The following is a 21781-nucleotide window of genomic DNA, read 5'->3' as shown; positions in this document are numbered from 1 at the left end:
CATTACATTCAGTGGGATACCTGCCTACTAAGCCATTGGTGCACATTTTAAAGAAAGTGTATTTAGCGCCTCATATCAGCCTCTGTTATTAAATCATTACAATATAACTCATTATATAGAAAATCCCGCAATGCGTTTTCACTTTCATGAGTTACAGTATTAAAGTCATCGGCAATGAGCAGTATTTTCGGAGAAAGAAAAAGGAAGCGTCTTTCTTTTGAAGTTGCATTAACCATACAGACTACAAAATTGCAAATGCACTTGGGAAATGTGGAATTGAGTCATGCCCATGGAAATCAGATGTATTTGTACATAATAATAATACTAATAATACACTACACAGCAACAGCCGCACTTGTGCAGTTCATAAGTGACCTCCTCTAAGTGGAGGAAAACCCCACTGCATACAATTTTCTTTGTTCTCATTAATATCACCCAATTTCCGTCAGATCATCATGACATCTCCAAGTCTTAAAAAACATTGAATATAAGTGTATTTATTTTTTTATGTTTGGTTTTAGTATCTTGTGTTGGCCATACTATGGGTGACCCGGTCTTGTAAGTTCTGTACGATAGCTGTGAGATCAACAGCTCTGGGATCACATAAAGGCCATATTGGACAGGTTCGGCTGTCCGGAGCTTGGGCTGTATTACTGCAGGACCCCAAACAGTGTTGTTGATACTATATTATAATACTTACAGTATACCTCAGTGGTAGGATGGTTGCAAGGGGAAATGACAGTAGGTCGGGAGGGGGAAGCAGATTTTTTCGGTGGGGCGGGCTCTCTGACACTCAGTAAGCGGTGATGTTTGCAGCTTACCGAGTTAACCAGAATCAGGCACAAGGTAGTATAAGCTACTACCAAAACATGTGAAGCAGATCTAGCCTGTCCCATAAACTGCACGATGTGGCGGCAGCTCTAATAACCATATTATATACCTTTCTATTATCATACTTTGAGCCACTTTTCCGCAAACGTCAGGTCATTGTAGTACATAATCCCAAATCTGGACATTAAAAGATAACATACAGTATTTATCCAACTATTGTTCATTCTAGCACCCTGCAGCTTCCAAAACCAATGCAGTTCCTCTTCCCTGTTCTAGAAGCACCACAGCAGCAGTGCCTGATTAACCAATAGGCTGATTAGGCTGCAGCCTAAGGGACCAGGACGGCAGGACGGGAAGGGGGGGGCACATTGCAGATGACAGCCGAGGAATAATATTAAGGCCTAATTTATTCCATGCTTGTTAGCTATCACCCGTCACATGTACTGTGGGGAGCAAAGATCTTAAGGTGACAGCCAGGTGGCTGTGCCAATGTAACTTACTGATGGAACCGTTACATGATGTACATTGTGCTACAGAGCCAGACAGGCAGCCTACAGCCATAGTCTCCATTACATGCTGCAAGTATTAGATCCTACATGCCAGCTGTATAACCTTCGTTCCATGCTCATGGGCAGTATGACTGGTGTGTCCCTGAGCGCCCATACACGTGTGTTTAGCAGCATTACAAGGGGACCTACATGTGTACTCATTGAGGGCATCTTGAACCTTTAATCAGGCCCTGCACAGCAGAGAATGAAGAGTGAGTGCTAAATAAGTGCAAGCGATAGTAAACTTCTTGGAAATGGGATTGCATGAGCCTAAAGGTGCCCATACACGCACCGATTTTGTGTGCTGTGCGTTTTAAACTTCAAGCGATTTTGGCACTTGAAGTGGATGCGATGCGATGTACGTTACTTTGCGGGTGCGACACAATGCGATTTGAGCCTATTTTTTTTTTTTTAAGTTAATAGACATTAAGTTAATGGACATCGCATCCCATTGCATCACATGTACTCCAAAACTGATGCAATGATGCAAGTACTTTTTGTGCTTTACAATATTGTACCCGCGGGGATGCGCATCGCATCGCATCCCCGCAGTTACACGGTGCGATTTAAGCCGATGCGTTTTGAACTTTAAAAGTTCAAAACGCATGCTGAAATTGGTGCGTGTATGGGCACAATTGGACACAATTTAGTTAGGTAGTTAAACAGCTAATAGGTTTGGGGGCATTAGGCACTTAGGATAGTGGGAGTGCCTAGGGAGGAGTTAGCGGACATTTTGTTGGAGAAAGGAGTATCATCTTCCTCTTTCTCTTTGAATTTCCCACCCTCCCTTCCCCACTCATTTTTCTTTTTCTTTGCAGGTTGGGGTTTGTCAACCTATCTGTGACAGGAAAGAACGGCAGTATAGTGGCTATTGCGCTGCTGTTTGGAGGTGTGCTCTTTGTATACTCGGGGGCATTGGGCTTGGCTGTCTGGTCAGCTCTATTATACTATAATACTATGGCGTGTCACCATAGGCGTGCGCAGCACATTTCATTAGGGGGTGCACAGTCCTAGTGGCGTGTCTAACACCGCCAATCAGGCGTGTCTACCATCTATTGGCACTCACTACAATATAAAACGTCTCTCAGTCACACCATAATTTCCTGCCTGTTTCAGTTTTAATCTTCTAATTACTGTGTAACAGTACATGCAAATAAAGTAAAAAACATATATGGATGACAGGTATGTACTGATATGACAATGGTCTAGTTCCAGTAACAATGCAAAACACACATGACTGATTGATGGGCGTTTCTTTTTATGGAATACAGTTGGTAAAAGGTATTGCTGGTTGCTAGCATATGGGAGGTCAAACAGAAAAAAAAGTTACCAAATAACCCACAGCGCAATTTAAACTCAGCCCAGGAAATACAACAAAGCCTTCACCGTGGCTTTAAAAACATAGAACGTACAACAATTGTGTGTATATCCACTGGCGAGTTAACAAATGTATATCACTTACACAATATACTAAGATATATTCTTTAGAGTCTCTGTGATCTAAAAGAAACTCAAAGGAGAAAAGACCATAGTGCAATAATGTCTGAAACAAGATGCTGATAGGGTGTTTATTCAATGCACTCACATTTCAGATAGATATTGTATGCATATCAATGGGTCTTTTCCATCCACTCCAATCTGCCACATGAAATGTCCCTGTGGACTTGATGAGAGGTATATATAGTGCAGAGACGTTTGTTCCAAAAGTAAAAATTAACACTTTATTAGATACACTCACATGTGGTAGATAAAATCAAGCGAAAAACCCCTCAGGGTGATAGGATCCCGGAACTGTGCCCTGGAACATGCAAGTCTTTCAAACAGCCGGCCAGCGGTGGATGTCAGGTAATGCAGCCCCTCTCTTGCGGCCTCAGGACAGGATCCGTTCGGTGGTGTGCACTCAGCTTAAGCGTGCTTTCGGGCAAGTGTGCCCTTCCTCAGAAGCGTAGTGGACACCATCGGACGGGGCCTTCTTATACCGCCCCATACAATTAATATTTGCATCAGCTGTGACAGCTCCGATCTCCCGGAAGCCACGCTCTGGTCTTAGTAGCCGGAAGTGACGTCACGGGCGTCACGTACATGTCCCTCCGTCAGTTTCCTGGCTGTGGAACGCAAATTTTCTTTCTTCCGGAACGCACCTCCATTACTATGACAAAGTTCGTATTCAGCCCATCATTGATTGAGTCCGATTTGAGTGGTATGTCACAAATAACGGGGCATGAGTTCAATCAGCTCACAAGGCGCAATCCATATTTTGAAGAAGTATAAAAAATATATACATAAAAAACGTATCAGTTACATACATAAAGGAATTCATTGCATTTACAATTCTAAAGCATCGATATAATGCGCAACATCGATACATATAACTTAAAAAAGAGGGGAAAAAATACATACATTTAAAGGGAAAAATATATATATATATACCCAATATAGCGAGGAACATAGCAGAAGGATAGAAACAGAAAATATATATATATATATATATATAAATCACTTTACAAGAAAAGGTACATGGCTACAAAAACCACTTGAGTTCAAACTCACTGTTCAAACCCAGTGGCACTAAGGTATGCAATTTATATATCCATTCCATTTCTGTCCTTGCTAGTCTGGAGGCTATATTGTTATACCGCCAGCTAGGACTAATGGTCTGGATCCCCCAAAAAGTTTTAATACACCCAGGATTCGAGCCATGTACCTTTTTAAAGTCTGCAGACACCGTGTGATTATCCAAGCCTTTTTTGATGTTATATATATGTTCCGCTGATTGAACTCATGCCCCGTTATTTGTGACATACCACTCAAATCGGACTCAATCAATGATGGGCTGAATACGAACTTTGTCATAGTAATGGAGGTGCGTTCCGGAAGAAAGAAAATTTGCGTTCCACAGCCAGGAAACTGACGGAGGGACATGTACGTGACGCCCGTGACGTCACTTCCGGCTACTAAGACCGGAGCGCGGCTTCCGGGAGATCGGAGCTGTCACAGCTGATGCAAATCTTAATTGTATGGGGGGGTATAAGAAGGCCCCGTCCGATGGTGTCCACTACGCTTCTGAGGAAGGGCACACTTGCCCGAAAGCGCGCTTAAGCTGAGTGCACACCACCGAACGGATCCTGTCCTGAGGCCGCAAGAGAGGGGCTGCATTACCTGACATCCACCGCTGGTCGGTTGCTTGAAGGACTTGCATGTTCCAGGGCACAGTTCCGGGATCCTATCACCCTGAGGGGTTTTTCGCTTGATTTTATCTACCACATGTGAGTGTATCTAATAAAGTGTTAATTTTTACTTTTGGAACAAACGTCTCTGCACTATATATACCTCTCATCAAGTCCACAGGGACATTTCATGTGGCAGATTGGAGTGGATGGAAAAGACCCATTGATATGCATACAATATCTATCTGAAATGTGAGTGCATTGAATAAACACCCTATCAGCATCTTGTTTCAGACATTATTGCACTATGGTCTTTTCTCCTTTGAGTTTCTTTTAGATCACAGAGACTCTAAAGAATATATCTTAGTATATTGTGTAAGTGATATACATTTGTTAACTCGCCAGTGGATATACACACAATTGTTGTAAGCATATGGAAGGTGTTTATAAGGGCGAGCACAGCATTAGGGGTGCCTGTGCACCCCTAACACTTAATGTGTGCACGCCTATGCGTGTCACTTAGCCACAGCATTCTCACTTTGCACATTGGAGTGTGCTGTTATATAACGTTCTCACTTTGCACATTGGTGTGTGTTGTTATATAATGTTCTCACTTTGCACAGTGGTGTGTGTTGTTATATAACGTTCTCACTTTGCACATTGGTGTGTGTTGTTATATAATGTTCTCACTTTGCACAGTGGTGTGTGTTGTTATATAACGTTCTCACTTTGCACATTGGTGTGTGCTGTTATATAATGTTCTCACTTTGCACATTGGTGTGTGCTGTTATATAACGTTCTCACTTTGCCCAGTGGTGTGTGCTGTTATATAACGTTCTCACTTTGCACATTGGTGTGTGTTGTTATATAATGTTCTCACTTTGCACAGTGGTGTGTGTTGTTATATAACGTTCTCACTTTGCACAGTGGTGTGTGTTGTTATATAACGTTCTCTCTTTGCACATTGGTGTGTGTTATATAACGTTCTCACTTTGCACATTGGTGTGTTGTTATATAACGTTCTCACTTTGCACATTGGTGTGTTGTTATATAACGTTCTCACTTTGCATATTGGTGTGTGCTGTTATATAACGTTCTCACTTTGCACATTGGTGTGCGTTGTTATATAACGTTCTCACTTTGCACAGTGGTGTGTGCTGTTATATAACGTTCTCACTTTGCACATTGGTGTGTTGTTATATAACATTCTCACTTTGCACATTGGTGTGTGCTGTTATATAACATTCTCACTTTGCACATTGGTGTGTGCTGTTATATAACATTCTCACTTTGCCCAGTGGTGTGTGTTGTTATTTAACGTTCTCACTTTGCACATTGGTGTGTGTTATTATATAGCGTTCTCACTTTGCACATTGATGTGTGTTGTTATATAACGTTCTCACATTGCACATTGGTGTGTGTTGTTATATAACGTTCTCACTTTGCACATTGGTGTGTGTTGTTATATAACATTCTCACTTTGCACATTGGTGTGTGCTGTTATATAACATTCTCACTTTGCACATTGGTGTGTGCTGTTATATAACATTCTCACTTTGCCCAGTGGTGTGTGTTGTTATTTAACGTTCTCACTTTGCACATTGGTGTGTGTTATTATATAGCGTTCTCACTTTGCACATTGATGTGTGTTGTTATATAAACGTTCTCACTTTGCACAGTGGTGTGTGCTGTTATATAATGTTCTCACTTTGCACATTGGTGTGCACTTTGCACATATCTAGGGAGCAGTGTCATTTGACTTGAGTAACGCAGCAGAGGGCTACAACACCTCCATTCTCAGCCCTCTTACAGTATTTGATATTGGAGTTGAGAGCCGTGGGCATGCGGTAGCTTGAATTGTGGAACTGTGAATGCGTAACCATAGCACTTATACTCTATTTACTTTGGATCTCCAAGAGCTGTGTGGGAGGAGTGTGGGACATGAGCTGTAACAAGTTCTTAAGGGTTCTACAGAGTAAGAATAAAAGCTCTAAAGGAGTACTTGGATTGGATTATAAAGGTGCTGATGTTGGAGTGGATTGAAGTTTATGATGTTGTTTTAATCAACAAGTTCTGATATCAGAAATCAGAAAATTATAAATTAATTTTGCTTGTTAACCATTTTATATCTTTCCTTCACCATCAAAAGGATTAATGAATAATACCAGCCCTCTCCTCTGCCAGTATAACATTTAAGGAACCACCAAACCATCAACAAAGCTACATCTTACTGTTTTATCTGGCCACAGCAGGGTAAATTATACGAGGTTGGCATTCAGAATGTCGACACGAGAATATCAACATATTGGGCATTCATTTGTGCCTGATGGTTTTATCGGGCAATTGCAGCCCGTTTCTAGCCCCGGAAAAAATCATTTTGACCATGTCGACTTATTGCATGTTGACCTTTTATCAATATTGACCATGTCGACCTTTTTTCAGGTCGACATTTTGACCATGTAGACTTATTGCATGTTGACCTACTTTTATCAATATTGACCTACTTTTATCTGTGGTGACCTATTGACTGACTAACTAGACACTGGGGGTGAAATTTAATAGGATGAGGGATTCAGAAAGTGAAATCTCCATTTTTTTGGTAAGAAATCTCCATTTTTTTTAAAAGCGGCAATCATTTACACTGCAAAATCAAACTGGCTTTGCAGTCTAAATGATTGCTGCTTTAAAAAACAAAAAAAAAAAAAACATTTTCTTAAAAAAATCTTACCAAATCTCTCACTTTCTCAATCTCTCATCCTACTAAATTCCCCCTTGAAAGTCCACACCCTGAGGACAGATGGTTCTCGATGTTTCTGCAATAACAGCACTTACAGGTGAACTAGGCAGCACTATCTGGGCAGATATGTACTTGTAGGAAAGGTGGAATTCTCTGACAGTGCCATGCGGCAAGTCACTGACCTCCTTGCTACACCCCATTCTACTGCTAATGTATGACAATGGAGACTGTATACACCTGTAAGCAATAGGTGTGAATGATATTTCCAAGCACAGTTATTAGAAAGGGTGTCACGGTACTATGTATACTAATGTATTCAACCGTGAATATTATAATGAAAAGCACGCCTACAATAACCTAGTAGGGCTGTGACTTTTAGTGTGTAAGTGGGGCAGCTGGCCAGGGTGCAGGGCAAGGCCATCTTAAAGTATTGGCTCATTGGGAAGCTGTCCAAAGGCCCCAAAATTCTAGGGGCCTTTGAGCTGGGCCGGATTGGGTTGTTGACATCTGCCTCCTGAGCCTCTTGGGAAGCAGTGGAGAATGCTGCCTGGTCCCTCTGATTGTGATTCACACACAAACAGAGCGACATCATCATCTTCCCAGCCTGCAGCCAGACAGTGAATGGTTGTCAGCATGCTGATTGGTGGATGGCTGGAGCTATCCACCAATCATAATCCAGCATTCTCTACCTGCCTCCCAACTGCAGCCAAGCAGTGAATGGTTCTCAGCATGCTGATTGGAGGACGGCCGGAGCTATCCACCAATCAGAATCCAGCATTGTCTACCTGCCTCCCAACTGCAGCCAAGCAGTAAATGACTGCCAGTATGCTGATTGGATGGCCGGAGCTATCCAACAATCAGAGGGCTGGCAGCCATTCACTGTATGGAAAGAAGCAAGTGGAGAGATGGCACGGCACTACATGAGGGGCATGTTATGATTTGTTTAACTTTTCTTCTCCCATAAATGGGTGTGGAGGGGCCCCAAATGCATTGGTATGCATGGAGTGTATAATAGTGTTAAGATGGCCCTAATGCGGGGCCCGGGGGGGGGGGGGGTTTGGACTTGCATGTGGTACGTAGGATCCCTGGAATAGCACCATGCAGCCTTTGTAGCTCCCCGGATCATCCTTAGTGGCGCTCTACTTCTCAGAGCCGGTGACCCCGCCCCTAAGTGCGACATCACAATATCACATCTTTAGGGGGTGTGGCCGGCACAATCCCACTCTGTGACAGCGTAAAGACCTTATCTATCAGCACTCTTTCTGTCTGATCACATGGCTGAAACTTGTCATGTTTAATCTCACATACATGTACTGTATAATAAGATGATTTGGGTCAGTATACTTTGGATGTACAAGGGTCTTTAAGTAAAATAATTCTATACAATAGTGGTCAGATATTCGTACTTGTAACATGCGATATACAAGCAATAACCCGTGTGAGTTGATGGCTGGCTCAGCAGTATGCTAAAATTCTTGTCTGATTCTTTCTTTTGGTAAATTAAATAAAGGAGGCAAGGATGGATTTCCTGTTTAATTTAGCAACACATATTAAACCCATTAGCTCAGCTTGATTTATGTGTTAACCGGTCAATTGACTGAGCCAATAAACGGCATAAAGAAATGAGTATAAAGTGGAGTTTTCTCTCAGTGTCTCGGAGTTCACCTGTAATCACAGTCCTGCAGACTGTAACAAAGAGCATTCATTAGGTTCTGTGAACGCTCGGCCCCGGGTTGGGTGGATGAAAGGTAGAAATGAAACTGCAGCAGAGTATTAACTTTATCAATCACTAGGAAACCAGCAGGAGCTGTCATTGTGGAAGTGAGACACATAAAGGTATAGAGCGGACTGGCAGATTTCCCCCTGCCTCTATCTGTTGTGCTAATATGAAAGAGAACCTACAGGGTCAGTTTCAAAGCGCAAGTCTACCTAGGCCTCCACCTAACTTATGCACACATTATAATATGTGAAAGTGCTAACCACAATATTGCCTTATAGCCTAATGCAGCTTACGCTGCTCACTGATTGGTTGAACCACTACAAAGTCAGGTCTAGAGCGCCAACATCCAATACTTGCCAGTTGAACAGAAATGCACGTAAAACCGAATGCCAAGAACCTCAGCGGGAATGTTAGAACGTTTTTCCAGGGCAAATACTGTATACTGTCATTGAATATTTTACCATATTGGACCACTTTCTAGGTCTTACAACTTTAATGCCGTGTATTTGATTACGTGAAATTAGAAGAAAAGGGACAAGTTCCTCTATTTCAGCTGTGCAGGGAAATCATCATACTCAATAATGAGACACTGGTCTATTCAGACGTAGATGCTACGGCCATTGCGTGTGCTAAAATGCCAATTTAACCCTTTCCTGCATGTACAAGCCCGATATGGAATGTGCAAACTGTGAAATGCCCATTTTACTAATCTTGGGAACGTACAGGTGTATTGGCTGGTCCATATGCTCCATCATCAATGAAATATCGGTCCAACATCTTCATCATTGAATGCTGCACTTTGATTGGTGGATAGCTCCAGCCATTGACCAAGCAGCAAGCTGACAGACATTCAGTATCTGGCTGTAGCCTTGGAGCTAAGTAGAGCGTTCTCCCTGGCCCATGTGATTGGGTGCACATCACAATCAGAGTTGCCAGGCAGCATTCTCTGTCTGCTTCCCAAGATGCTCTAGAGGCATCAACGTGGTAGGCATATGCCCAATGCACCTGCCCACCTCTTATCAAATGCTTCCTGGAATGATGGGACCCAGGGCATCTGCCCAGCGCACCCTGGTCCCACACATCCACAACACAGACTCTTCTTGCTTTGAATTTTGGTTACCTGCCAGCCACCATCCAGATAGGTTATTTGTATTGTAATTTAGTATGCTACTGCATGGGCCATCACACACAGAGGTAAACAACTGGGTAGATGCCAAAGATCTACTGCTCTTTATCAGCCATCATTTTGTATGTCGTTTGTACTGAAGCATGTTCCCCAACTGTCCTGATCTTGGTGGTGATTTGAAAGCTCTGTCCCTTTGTACTGACAGGGGACAGCTGTACTATAGATAAGGGGGGGTGGGGGCAAGGTGCAATGTAACGCAAGAAAAGTGCGAGCTATGCACCTGGAGTGTGCCTCGCAATATGGCCATGCCCCGCGCTTCCTGGTGCTCCAAAGTTGGGGGATCACAGGAAAGCACACAATCATACTGAAAATCTTTGGAAGCTTTAGTGTCATAGAAGTTTTTTTAGCCTCTTTAGCCACATTTGGCCAATATTGGTATCATTTGCTGTATCGGAATGACAAATCGTGCATATCATCTAGTGCAGGGGTGGCGAAACTTGTCCTCAAGATCTACCAACAGGTCATGTATTTCAGGCAACCTGTGGATCATTTGAAACAGTGTTAATACGATATATCACCAATGTTTATATGTTTGAGGAGGGGAGACACCACTCTCTCTGGCTGCTCCCTTTTGGCAGAGAACGAGCTGGCAGAGAAGCTGCAGTACCGCACTACCTCCTCCATTGGTGTTGGAGAATGCCCAGCCGCCCGGGGAGAGCCCACTGCTGACAGTCAGGGCACCGGAGAACAGGGAGGAGGAGGAGAAGGTTGAAGTTTTGCCTAGGGTGCTGAAAAGCACTGTCTATAGTAGGAATGATGCAGCAGGTTTGATAATGTGACAGTTAGTAATGACTACAGCTGTGCACCAGCTAGGTGATCTGGGACATGTGACAGTTAGTAATGACTACAGCTGTGCACCAGCTAGGTGATCTGGGACATGTGACAGTTAGTAATGACTACAGCTGTGCACTAGCTAGGTGATCTGGGGAATGTAACAGTTAGTAATGACTACAGCTGTGCACTAGCTAGGTGATCTGGGGAATGTAACAGTTAGTAATGACTACACCTGTGCACCAGCTAGGTGATCTGGGACATGTGACAGTTAGTAATGACTACAGCTGTGCACTAGCTAGGTCAGGCATGTCCAACGTTGGCCCTCCAGATGTTGTGAAACTACACATCCCAGCATGCTTTGCCACAGTTTTGCTATTAGAGAATGCTAAAACTATTGCAAAGCATGCTGGGATGTGTAGTTTCAAAACATCTGGAGGGCCAACGTTGGACATGCCTGAGCTAGGTGATCTGGGGAATGTAACAGTTAGTAATGACTACAGCTGTGCACCAGCTAGGTGATCTGGGGAATGTAACAGTTAGTAATGACTACTGCTGTGCACCAGCTAGGTGATCTGGGACATGTGACAGTTAGTAATGACTACAGCTGAGCTCCAGCTAGATGATCTGGGACATGTGACAGTTAGTCAAAAGAAAGAAAAAAAGACTCTCTGTTTTTTGGGGCACTCTTTAGTTGTTGATAACGCAGGAAGATCCCTGCGTATCTGGATTGGTCAAAAAAAGTAAAGATGTATATAAGTTGAAAAAGGGGTTACACTTAGTTTAACCTGTTGGGTAGATACATAAAGAAGCAGTGTCTCTAGTGGTCTAGTAACCGTGGGTGATTAGGCTAGTTTACACAATGTGAAGGAGACGGGGGGACTTCATGAAGGGTTCCCCACGTTTTCCTAGTAGGAATGGGTTTCTTAAAATGTAGCCTTTAATTATGTTTTACTAAAAAAATTTACTAGACAAACATGTAACTTAAACTGGACACACATACATAGATAACATAAAAAAGGAAAGAGCGTTGCACGCTACGGTATTTGACAATTTCCGTCGTGAAATACTTTGTGTTTGCCGTAAAGGGCAAATGCGTACACCGTTTGTCAGACCTTGTACAAATATTAATATCAATATCAAGTCACTAGTGGAGTTTACGCCAAATACAGATCTAGGATACCAGTCTACTCTATAATTTTAGGGTGCTTATTATTACTTTTACGTTAACCCAGTATCTGGTATCCGCTATAGTCTTCTTGTGTCCCACTAGTACAACCCGTAGGTCAAATTCTAGTAGATCTCAGCCTAGGATGGCCAGCCGATTCTAGGCTATTCCTGATATCTGAAAGGTAGGGTTCCAGAGAAGGATAGATGCAAGAGTCAGTGGGTGATCTGAAGATTCCTGTGGGGGTGGTATAAGGTGTTCCCAAACCGACTTTATATACCTTCAACAGACAGGCAGTGGGATCTGGTTAGTCCGCAAAAGGTCCCCCTTGCTGACTGGCAAGTCCCTCAAATCCTGTGGTCAGCTACCACCAATGTAAATTGTGTGGGCTTTATAGGTATTGTGGGGGAACACCTCCCCTCAAGGTCTCGAAAGGTTAGTGATTGGCTCTGTACGGGCCCTTGCGTGACAGGCGGCTGCTGCCCAGCTTTATATACCTAATGACCAGTGTGGAATAAATACATGTTGTCATCCGAGGAGGTCTCCCTTCCTCAGAAAATGTTTTCAACACAACTGGCAGGCTGCCACCAGTTTGTATTAGGTGGGCCCTTTGGGGTATTGCGGGTGAGCGGGCCTGTGTGCACAGCAGGGGGGTTCCTAGATAGGGAGCCAATAAATGGGGGTGCTGCTGTCCAATTCCTCCCCGCGTCTCCCTGTTGAAAAGAGATTTTTCAGTGCAGGGAGATACTGAGGGATAGAGACTGGGTGAGCGACCCTGAAAAAATAGAAGAAAGAAAATGCTGGTGTGGTACGCTGCTGTCCTCTACTTGTGGCAAGCCACAGAGGTGGTGGATGAGCGGTACCTACGGTTTAGACTCCAGCCGAGACAGAGAGGAGTAAGTGGATAAGATATGGGAAAATGAATTACAGATATGTTTGCAGAATAGCTACGTAATATATGAAAGAACCGCTAGCTCTATAGGTATTTAAACAACTGGCTGATGTCTACAAGAAGTAGTTTTATATCTGATTGTAAATCGAGACACTTGTCTTGCATGCCTCAGTATACACTATACCCAGACTGTCCCAATGTTTGTTCTGAGCAGTGTGCGTATTAGGTACAAACTTTGCGGCTGCAGTTATTTGTTAGGAATCACAGAGAAAAAAGCGTTTGATTGCGCTACATGATAGTTATTGCTGTATACAATTTACAGCAAATTAGAGCAGTTGCCATATGATGTAGGCTACAATTTGCAACAAATTAGTGCAGTTACCATATGATGTAAGCTCATAGGTATAACCTGTATAACTTTTTGTAGAGAAGAGAAAAATACAAGTTCATAAATGCAAACTTAATTAGCTGCTGTTATATAGGTAATACAGTGTTGTAATACAAATAGTCTGCAGGATTTAGAGAAAATTCTGAAATTCTCAGAATTTTCTCTAAATCCTGCAGACTATTTGTATTACAACACTGTATTACCTATATAACAGCAGCTAATTAAGTTTGCATTTATGAACTTGTATTTTTCTCTTCTCTACAAAAAGTTATACAGGTTATACCTATGAGCTTACATCATATGGTAACTGCACTAATTTGTTGCAAATTGTAGCCTACATCATATGGCAACTGCTCTAATTTGCTGTAAATTGTATACAGCAATAACTATCATGTAGCGCAATCAAACGCTTTTTTCTCTGTGATTCCTAACAAATAACTGCAGCCGCAAAGTTTGTACCTAATACGCACACTGCTCAGAACAAACATTGGGACAGTCTGGGTATAGTGTATACTGAGGCATGCAAGACAAGTGTCTCGATTTACAATCAGATATAAAACTACTTCTTGTAGACATCAGCCAGTTGTTTAAATACCTATAGAGCTAGCGGTTCTTTCATATATTACGTAGCTATTCTGCAAACATATCTGTAATTCATTTTCCCATATCTTATCCACTTACTCCTCTCTGTCTCGGCTGGAGTCTAAACCGTAGGTACCGCTCATCCACCACCTCTGTGGCTTGCCACAAGTAGAGGACAGCAGCGTACCACACCAGCATTTTCTTTCTTCTATTTTTTCAGGGTCGCTCACCCAGTCTCTATCCCTCAGTATCTCCTTGCACTGAAAAATCTCTTTTCAACAGGGAGACGCGGGGAGGAATTGGACAGCAGCACCCCCATTTATTGGCTCCCTATCTAGGAACCCCCCTGCTGTGCACACAGGCCCGCTCACCCGCAATACCCCAAAGGGCCCACCTAATACAAACTGGTGGCAGCCTGCCAGTTGTGTTGAAAACATTTTCTGAGGAAGGGAGACCTCCTCGGATGACAACATGTATTTATTCCACACTGGTCATTAGGTATATAAAGCTGGGCAGCAGCCGCCTGTCACGCAAGGGCCCGTACAGAGCCAATCACTAACCTTTCGAGACCTTGAGGGGAGGTGTTCCCCCACAATACCTATAAAGCCCACACAATTTACATTGGTGGTAGCTGACCACAGGATTTGAGGGACTTGCCAGTCAGCAAGGGGGACCTTTTGCGGACTAACCAGATCCCACTGCCTGTCTGTTGAAGGTATATAAAGTCGGTTTGGGAACACCTTATACCACCCCCACAGGAATCTTCAGATCACCCACTGACTCTTGCATCTATCCTTCTCTGGAACCCTACCTTTCAGATATCAGGAATAGCCTAGAATCGGCTGGCCATCCTAGGCTGAGATCTACTAGAATTTGACCTACGGGTTGTACTAGTGGGACACAAGAAGACTATAGCGGATACCAGATACTGGGTTAACGTAAAAGTAATAATAAGCACCCTAAAATTATAGAGTAGACTGGTATCCTAGATCTGTATTTGGCGTAAACTCCACTAGTGACTTGATATTGATATTAATATTTGTACAAGGTCTGACAAACGGTGTACGCATTTGCCCTTTACGGCAAACACAAAGTATTTCACGACGGAAATTGTCAAATACCGTAGCGTGCACCGCTCTTTCCTTTTTTATGTTATCTATGTATGTGTGTCCAGTTTAAGTTACATGTTTGTCTAGTAAAATTTTTTTAGTAAAACATAATTAAAGGCTACATTTTAAGAAACCCATTCCTACTAGGAAAACGTGGGGAACCCTTCATGAAGTCCCCCCGTCTCCTTCACATTGTGTAAACTAGCCTAATCACCCACGGTTACTAGACCACTAGAGACACTGCTTCTTTATGTATCTATCCAACAGGTTAAACTAAGTGTAACCCCTTTTTCAACTTATATACATCTTTACTTTTTTTGACCAATCCAGATACGCAGGGATCTTCCTGCGTTATCAACAACTAAAGAGTGCCCCAAAAAACAGAGAGTCTTTTTTTCTTTCTTTTGACTAACCATAACCACTCTCTTGGGTGCACCTCCACATTCATAGATTAATAGGAAATTCTGTCTCCAACTACATATCTTCTACTGTGGAACATTCATCTACCTAAAGGTCAAGGTATATACCTAGATACAAAACCTGATTGCAAATTCTAACCTGTGCACCGGTCGCCATTCCCACTTCCCCTTTTCCCTTTTAACATGTGACAGTTAGTAATGACTACAGCTGAGCTCCAGCTAGATGATCTGGGACATGTGACAGTTAGTAATGACTACAGCTGTGCACCAGCTAGGTGACTTGGGAAACATGGAATATTGGTAGATTACGAGGACCGGGTTGGCCAACCCTGTTCTCGAACATGCAAAATAAATAAAGCCCCATACACACTACCTGTTGCTGGCTGCGGCCAATATAGTTAACAATATTGGATGTGGATTGCCCATATGGAGTGTACACTATGAACAACATCAGTAAACGATATCGCTCAGTGATGTCACCGGGACCCGCTGAACATGCTACAGTATATAGCCAAAGTGACCTGCATGTTAAGCTGGCGACAGGGGTCATTAACAATGTGCGCGAGTGTGCATCATTAACAATATTGAGTGTACACACTAGAAGATATTTTAAAAGAGCAATATCTTTTACAATATCCTCTAGTGCAGGCCTGTCCAACATTGGCCCTCCAGCTGTTATGAAACTACACATCCCAGCATGCCTTGCAATAGTTTTAGCATTTCCTAATAGCAAAACTGTGGCAAGGCATGATGGCACTTGTAGTTTCACAACAGCTGGAGGGCCATAGGGCCTTATTTTGGTTCATTCTTTCTGACAAAATCCTTCTTAGATGGACAAAACCATGTGCACTGCAGGGGGGGGCAGATGTAACATATGCAGAGAGAATTAGATTTGGGTGAGTAATTTTGTTTCTGTGCAGGGAAAATACTGACTGCTTTATTTTTACACTGCAATATAGATCTCACTTTGAAGTAAAACCCACCCAAATCTAATTCTCTCTGCACAAGTAACACCAGCCCCACCTGCAGTGCACATGGTTTTGCCCATCTAAGAAGGATTTTGTCAGAAAGAATGAACCAAAATAAGGCCCAATAGTTGGGACATGCCTGTTGTAGTGTGTATTGGGCTTCAGAAGTAGAATCTAATTGGTTTCTACGGGCAACATCCCATCTTCAATAGAACTCCCGCCAGTATATTTACCCCATAAACTAAGCAGTATAGGAACAACTCACACAGGTTTGGGAACATTTATTACATTCATTCCCTAATAGTTGTTCTTATGTATTTGTTACTCCATCTAAATGCAATTAGGTGATTAAATGTATCCGAAACACCATCACCACCCCCGGACAGCGCACCTAATAAGGCAGGACATAATGTGCATGTTCCGAAGCTCCCTTTGAAGAAAATGTGACATTTAACATTGTAGGTAAACTAAATATTAAATACAAAAATAAATTGATTTCCTTTAATCAATTATAAATCAGGGTCACCGGCTGTGTCAGACTTTCTGCAGTACGGGAGGGGACAGAAAGAATAATTTATGAGTTAGAAAGAGGCTGAAAGGGGGGACAGGTCGGGAGGGGGGGTGCAGGTCATTGTGGAAATGTTCTGAAGGGTAATTTGGTCATTATTATAATGCTGACTGTGGCCCTGTAAAATCCAGACATATACATATATGTAACAAAAAATATATTTGTGTTTATGTTGGCAGAAAACAACGTAAACAAGCACTAACATTTAGAATACGGTTGTTTTCTCTTAAGATATGAAATATAGGGTTGATGTATCAAGCAGTAAAATTGCACTGAACAAGGATACTACTATGGGACATGATATCAACTAGAGCACTACTATGGGACTTAATAATAACTAGGGCACTACTATGGGACATGATAATAACTAGGGCACTACTATGGGACATAATAACTAGGGCACTACTATGGGACATGATAATAACTAGGGCACTACTATGGGACATGATATCAACTAGAGCACTACTATGGGACATAATAATAACTAGGGCACTACTATGGGACATGATAATAACTAGGGCACTACCATGGGACATAATAACAACTAGGGCACTACTATGGGACATGATATCAACTAGAGAACTACTATGGGACATAATAATAACTAGGGCACTACTATGGGACATGATAATAACTAGGGCACTACCATGGGACATAATAACAACTAGGGCACTACTATGGGACATGATATCAACTAGAGCACTACTATGGGACATAATAATAACTAGGGCACTACTATGGGACATGATAATAACTAGGGCACTACTATGGGACATGAGATCAACTAGAGCACTACTATGGGACATAATAATAACTAGGGCACTACTATGGGACATGATAATAACTAGGGCACTACCATGGGACATAATAACAACTAGGGCACTACTATGGGACATGATAATAACTAGGGCACTACTATGGGACATGATATCAACTAGAGCACTACTATGGGACATAATAATAACTAGGGCACTACTATGGGACATGATAATAACTAGGGCACTACTATGGGACATGATAATAACTAGGGCACTACCATGGGACATAATAACAACTAGGGCACTACTATGGGACATGATTATAATTAGGGCACTACTATGGGACATGATATCAACTAGAGCACTACTATGGGACATAATAATAACTAGGGCACTACTATGGGACATGATAATAACTAGGGCACTACCATGGGACATAATATCAACTAGGGCACTATTATGGGACATAATATAAACTAGGGCACTAATATGGGACATAATAATAACTAGGGCACTACTATGGGACATGATAATAACTAGGGCACTACTATGGGACATGATATCAACTAGAGCACTACTATGGGACATGATAATAACTAGGGCACTACTATGGGACATGATATCAACTAGAGCACTACTATGGGACATAATAATAACTAGGGCACTACTATGGGACATGATAATAACTAGGGCACTACCATGGGACATAATAAAAACTAGGGCACTACTATGGGACATGATAATAACTAGGGCACTACTATGGGACATGATATCAACTAGAGCACTACTATGGGACATAATAATAACTAGGGCACTACTATGGGACATGATAATAACTAGGGCACTACCATGGGACATAATAACAACTAGGGCACTACTATGGGACATAATAATAACTAGGGCACTACTATGGGACATAATAATAACTAGGGCACTACCATGGGACATAATATCAACAAGGACACTACTATGGGACATAATATAAACTAGGGCACTAATATGGGACATAATAATAACTAGGGCACTACTATGGGACATGATAATAACTAGGGCACTACTATGGGACATGATATCAACTAGAGCACTACTATGGGACATAATAATAACTAGGGCACTACTATGGGACATAATAATAACTAGGGCACTACTATGGGACATGATAATAACTAGGGCACTACTATGGGACATGATAACAACTAGGGCACTACAATGGGACATAATAATAACTAGGGCACTACTATGGGACATAATAACTAGGGCACTACTATGGGACATAATATTAATTAGGGCACTACTATTGGACATAATATCAACTAGGGCACTACTATGGGACATAATATAAACTAGGGCACTACTATGGGACATAATATTAACTAGGGCCAGGGCTATTTTTGTACAGGCTTCAGCAGGAACTGAGGCCCTTATTCTAGTTCACTCTTTCAGACAAAATATTTCTTAGATGGACAAAACCATGTGCACTGCAGGTGAGGCAGGTGTAAAACCCCACCCAAATCTAATTATCTCTGCACAAGTAACACCTGCCTCACCTGCAGTGCACATGGTTTTGTCCATCGTAGAAATATTTTGTCTGAAAGAGTGAACTAGAATAAGGGACTCAGTTCCTGCTGGAGCCTGCACAAAAATAGCCCTGACGAGGGCACTACTATGGAACATACTGTAATATTAACTAGGGCACTACTATGGGACATAATATTAACTAGGGCACTACTATGGAACATAATATTAAGAAGGGCACTACTATGGGACATAATATTAACTAGGGCACTAATATGGGACATAATATCAACTAGGGCACTACTATGGGACATAATATTAACTAGGGCACTACTATGGGACATAACATTAACTAGGGCACTACTATGACCCATAACATTAACTAGGGCACAACTACAGAACAGAATGTGAACTAGGGCACTACTATGGGGCATAAAATGTACAACTGCTGCAGAGAGGTGTTTGCAGTGGGACCCTTCAATATGTTGCTATGGGGCGCCCAAAGTTTTGGTTACACCCCTAGTCACAAGGTGACTAATGTCTATATATTGATATTCCCACAGGAGAGGGAGTTAATTTCCTGACATTCCCAATGTAGACAGTTTGTTGGCAGCGTGATGTCAAGCACTATATGTGGACATGGAACTAATGTCAGTAAAGCTGTTGTAAGTAACCATGTTGGCAGTATAAGTTTACCATGATGCTTTACCATATTTAAAATTATAATGCCAGCATGGTTACAATGCTTTAACTACTATTGGTACCAGGTCACTAAACTAATTGTGAAAATTATGAATGCCAGCAAAGCATAAACATCCCTTTCACTTTACTAACCTCCAGTGCAGGGAGGCGAGCCAGGGCTCTGGGAGTGCTGGATATGCACCCAAACTGACAAGAATGGGAGATGTGCAGCTAGATAATTGCCTTCCCACCCAAGACCACACCCACATCCAGCATTGACCACAACCCCTGTCTACATCATGTTGTACATGTGTGAACAGGGTCATGCTGGTGCAGAGGCATCTAGGAATGGCTGGTGAAGCAGGATAAGTATTGCTAATGCCTGCCAGCGAGTAATGCCCAGGAGCTGAGTATCACTCTGTTGCACACGTGATATATGGTGACAGGCCCAATCCCATCATATCGTATATAGACCCATAACTCCCATCCAGTCCTGTAGTGAATAACTGGAGTATGGTAACGTGCTTAACCCAAGCCCAGCAGACATGCAAGAGGACTCTTGGAGCTTTGCCAGCCATGAAGGAATCAATCTAACCACCGTCAATACTTCATAACAAAATCCTATCTAGATAGGGCTTATTGGAGCATCATTTGTCAGTGACCTGTACACATTCTATACAGGTGCAGTCATAAACCCCCGGCACATACAGTACAATGTCATTTTGTTATGAATATTCTAAGAACCCATGTGATAGGACTTTACCAAGGGGAACATTCACTAAAGCTTTTAAAAATGAAGAGTTGAGGTTGCCCATAGAAACCAATTCTCTCTATCATTTTTTTAGGATGCAGTAGAGAAATAATAGACAGAATCTCATTGGTTGCTGTGGCCAACCACTAAAATGCATTACCACTTTGTCATCCTGCCCCACCGTTATCAGCTCATAGAACTGGCCAATGAATTGAGGTGATATTATCCTCTCACGATGCAGTTTAGGGGCTTAGTTAAGTAATTCAGTGATTCAGATCTGTTTGCTAAGCAGCGTATATGCGCTGCCTAACGAGCAGGTAAACTCCACCCTGCCGAATGCACGCCCCCCGCCGACCGAATCCCCGCACTAGAACGCGAGCAGATATGTACGCTCTCAACATCCGCTCTTCCTAGTGGTTTTCATCAGAGGTGGAAGTGGTTGAAACAGCTGTTAGGTTACAGCTGACTGTCTGTGCAAATTATGCTTGTACATTAAAACTTTTTTTTTATTTTCACCTTTACATTCGTGTGCCGGTTCCATCCTCACCTGCAAAGGAAGGGGGTAAGTGCTCTCTATTATCTAATTAAGTTCCTGGCACCGAAGACTTGTTACATTCATGCTGAGAGCCATCCTGTTAAACAACTTTGATATATATATATATATATATATTTATATTTTTATAAATCCCCCCCCCCCCCCCTAGCAGTTACCCATTGACCAAGTTTATACTGCCTTTACTCTGTGTTTTGACAGTGTAATATTCTCCCATACAGTTTGCGGCCAGTAATGACAAATGAAGATCTAAATATTTCTGGATACCATCCCTTACAAATCCCTCAAATAATTTACCCACTATTGATGTTAAGATCACAGGCTTGTAATTAGCTGGGTCATCCCTTTTTCCTTTTTTGAATATTGGCACTACCTCAGCTATTCTCCAGTCTATTGGTACCTTGCCGATGAAAGTGAGTGATCAAAAATGGGTACTTATGTATTATCTGGGCTCCCATGTTAAATGCAC

The 21781-nt window shown here is 42.3% G+C and overlaps 1 protein-coding gene across 10 annotated transcripts in view; it reads right to left on the bottom strand.

The window, feature by feature from the left end:
- CFAP20DC (CFAP20 domain containing) overlaps positions 1-21781 on the bottom strand; it is a 269546-nt gene that overhangs the window by 30451 nt on the left and 217314 nt on the right. The window lies entirely within an intron of this gene.

Source organism: Crinia signifera, chromosome 8 (genome assembly GCF_055691185.1).
Source record: "Crinia signifera chromosome 8, ASM5569118v1, whole genome shotgun sequence".
In the NCBI taxonomy this organism is placed as follows: domain Eukaryota; kingdom Metazoa; phylum Chordata; class Amphibia; order Anura; family Myobatrachidae; genus Crinia; species Crinia signifera.
Note: the sequence above shows the minus strand (reverse complement) of the source record. Positions and strands in the feature narration are given on the sequence as shown.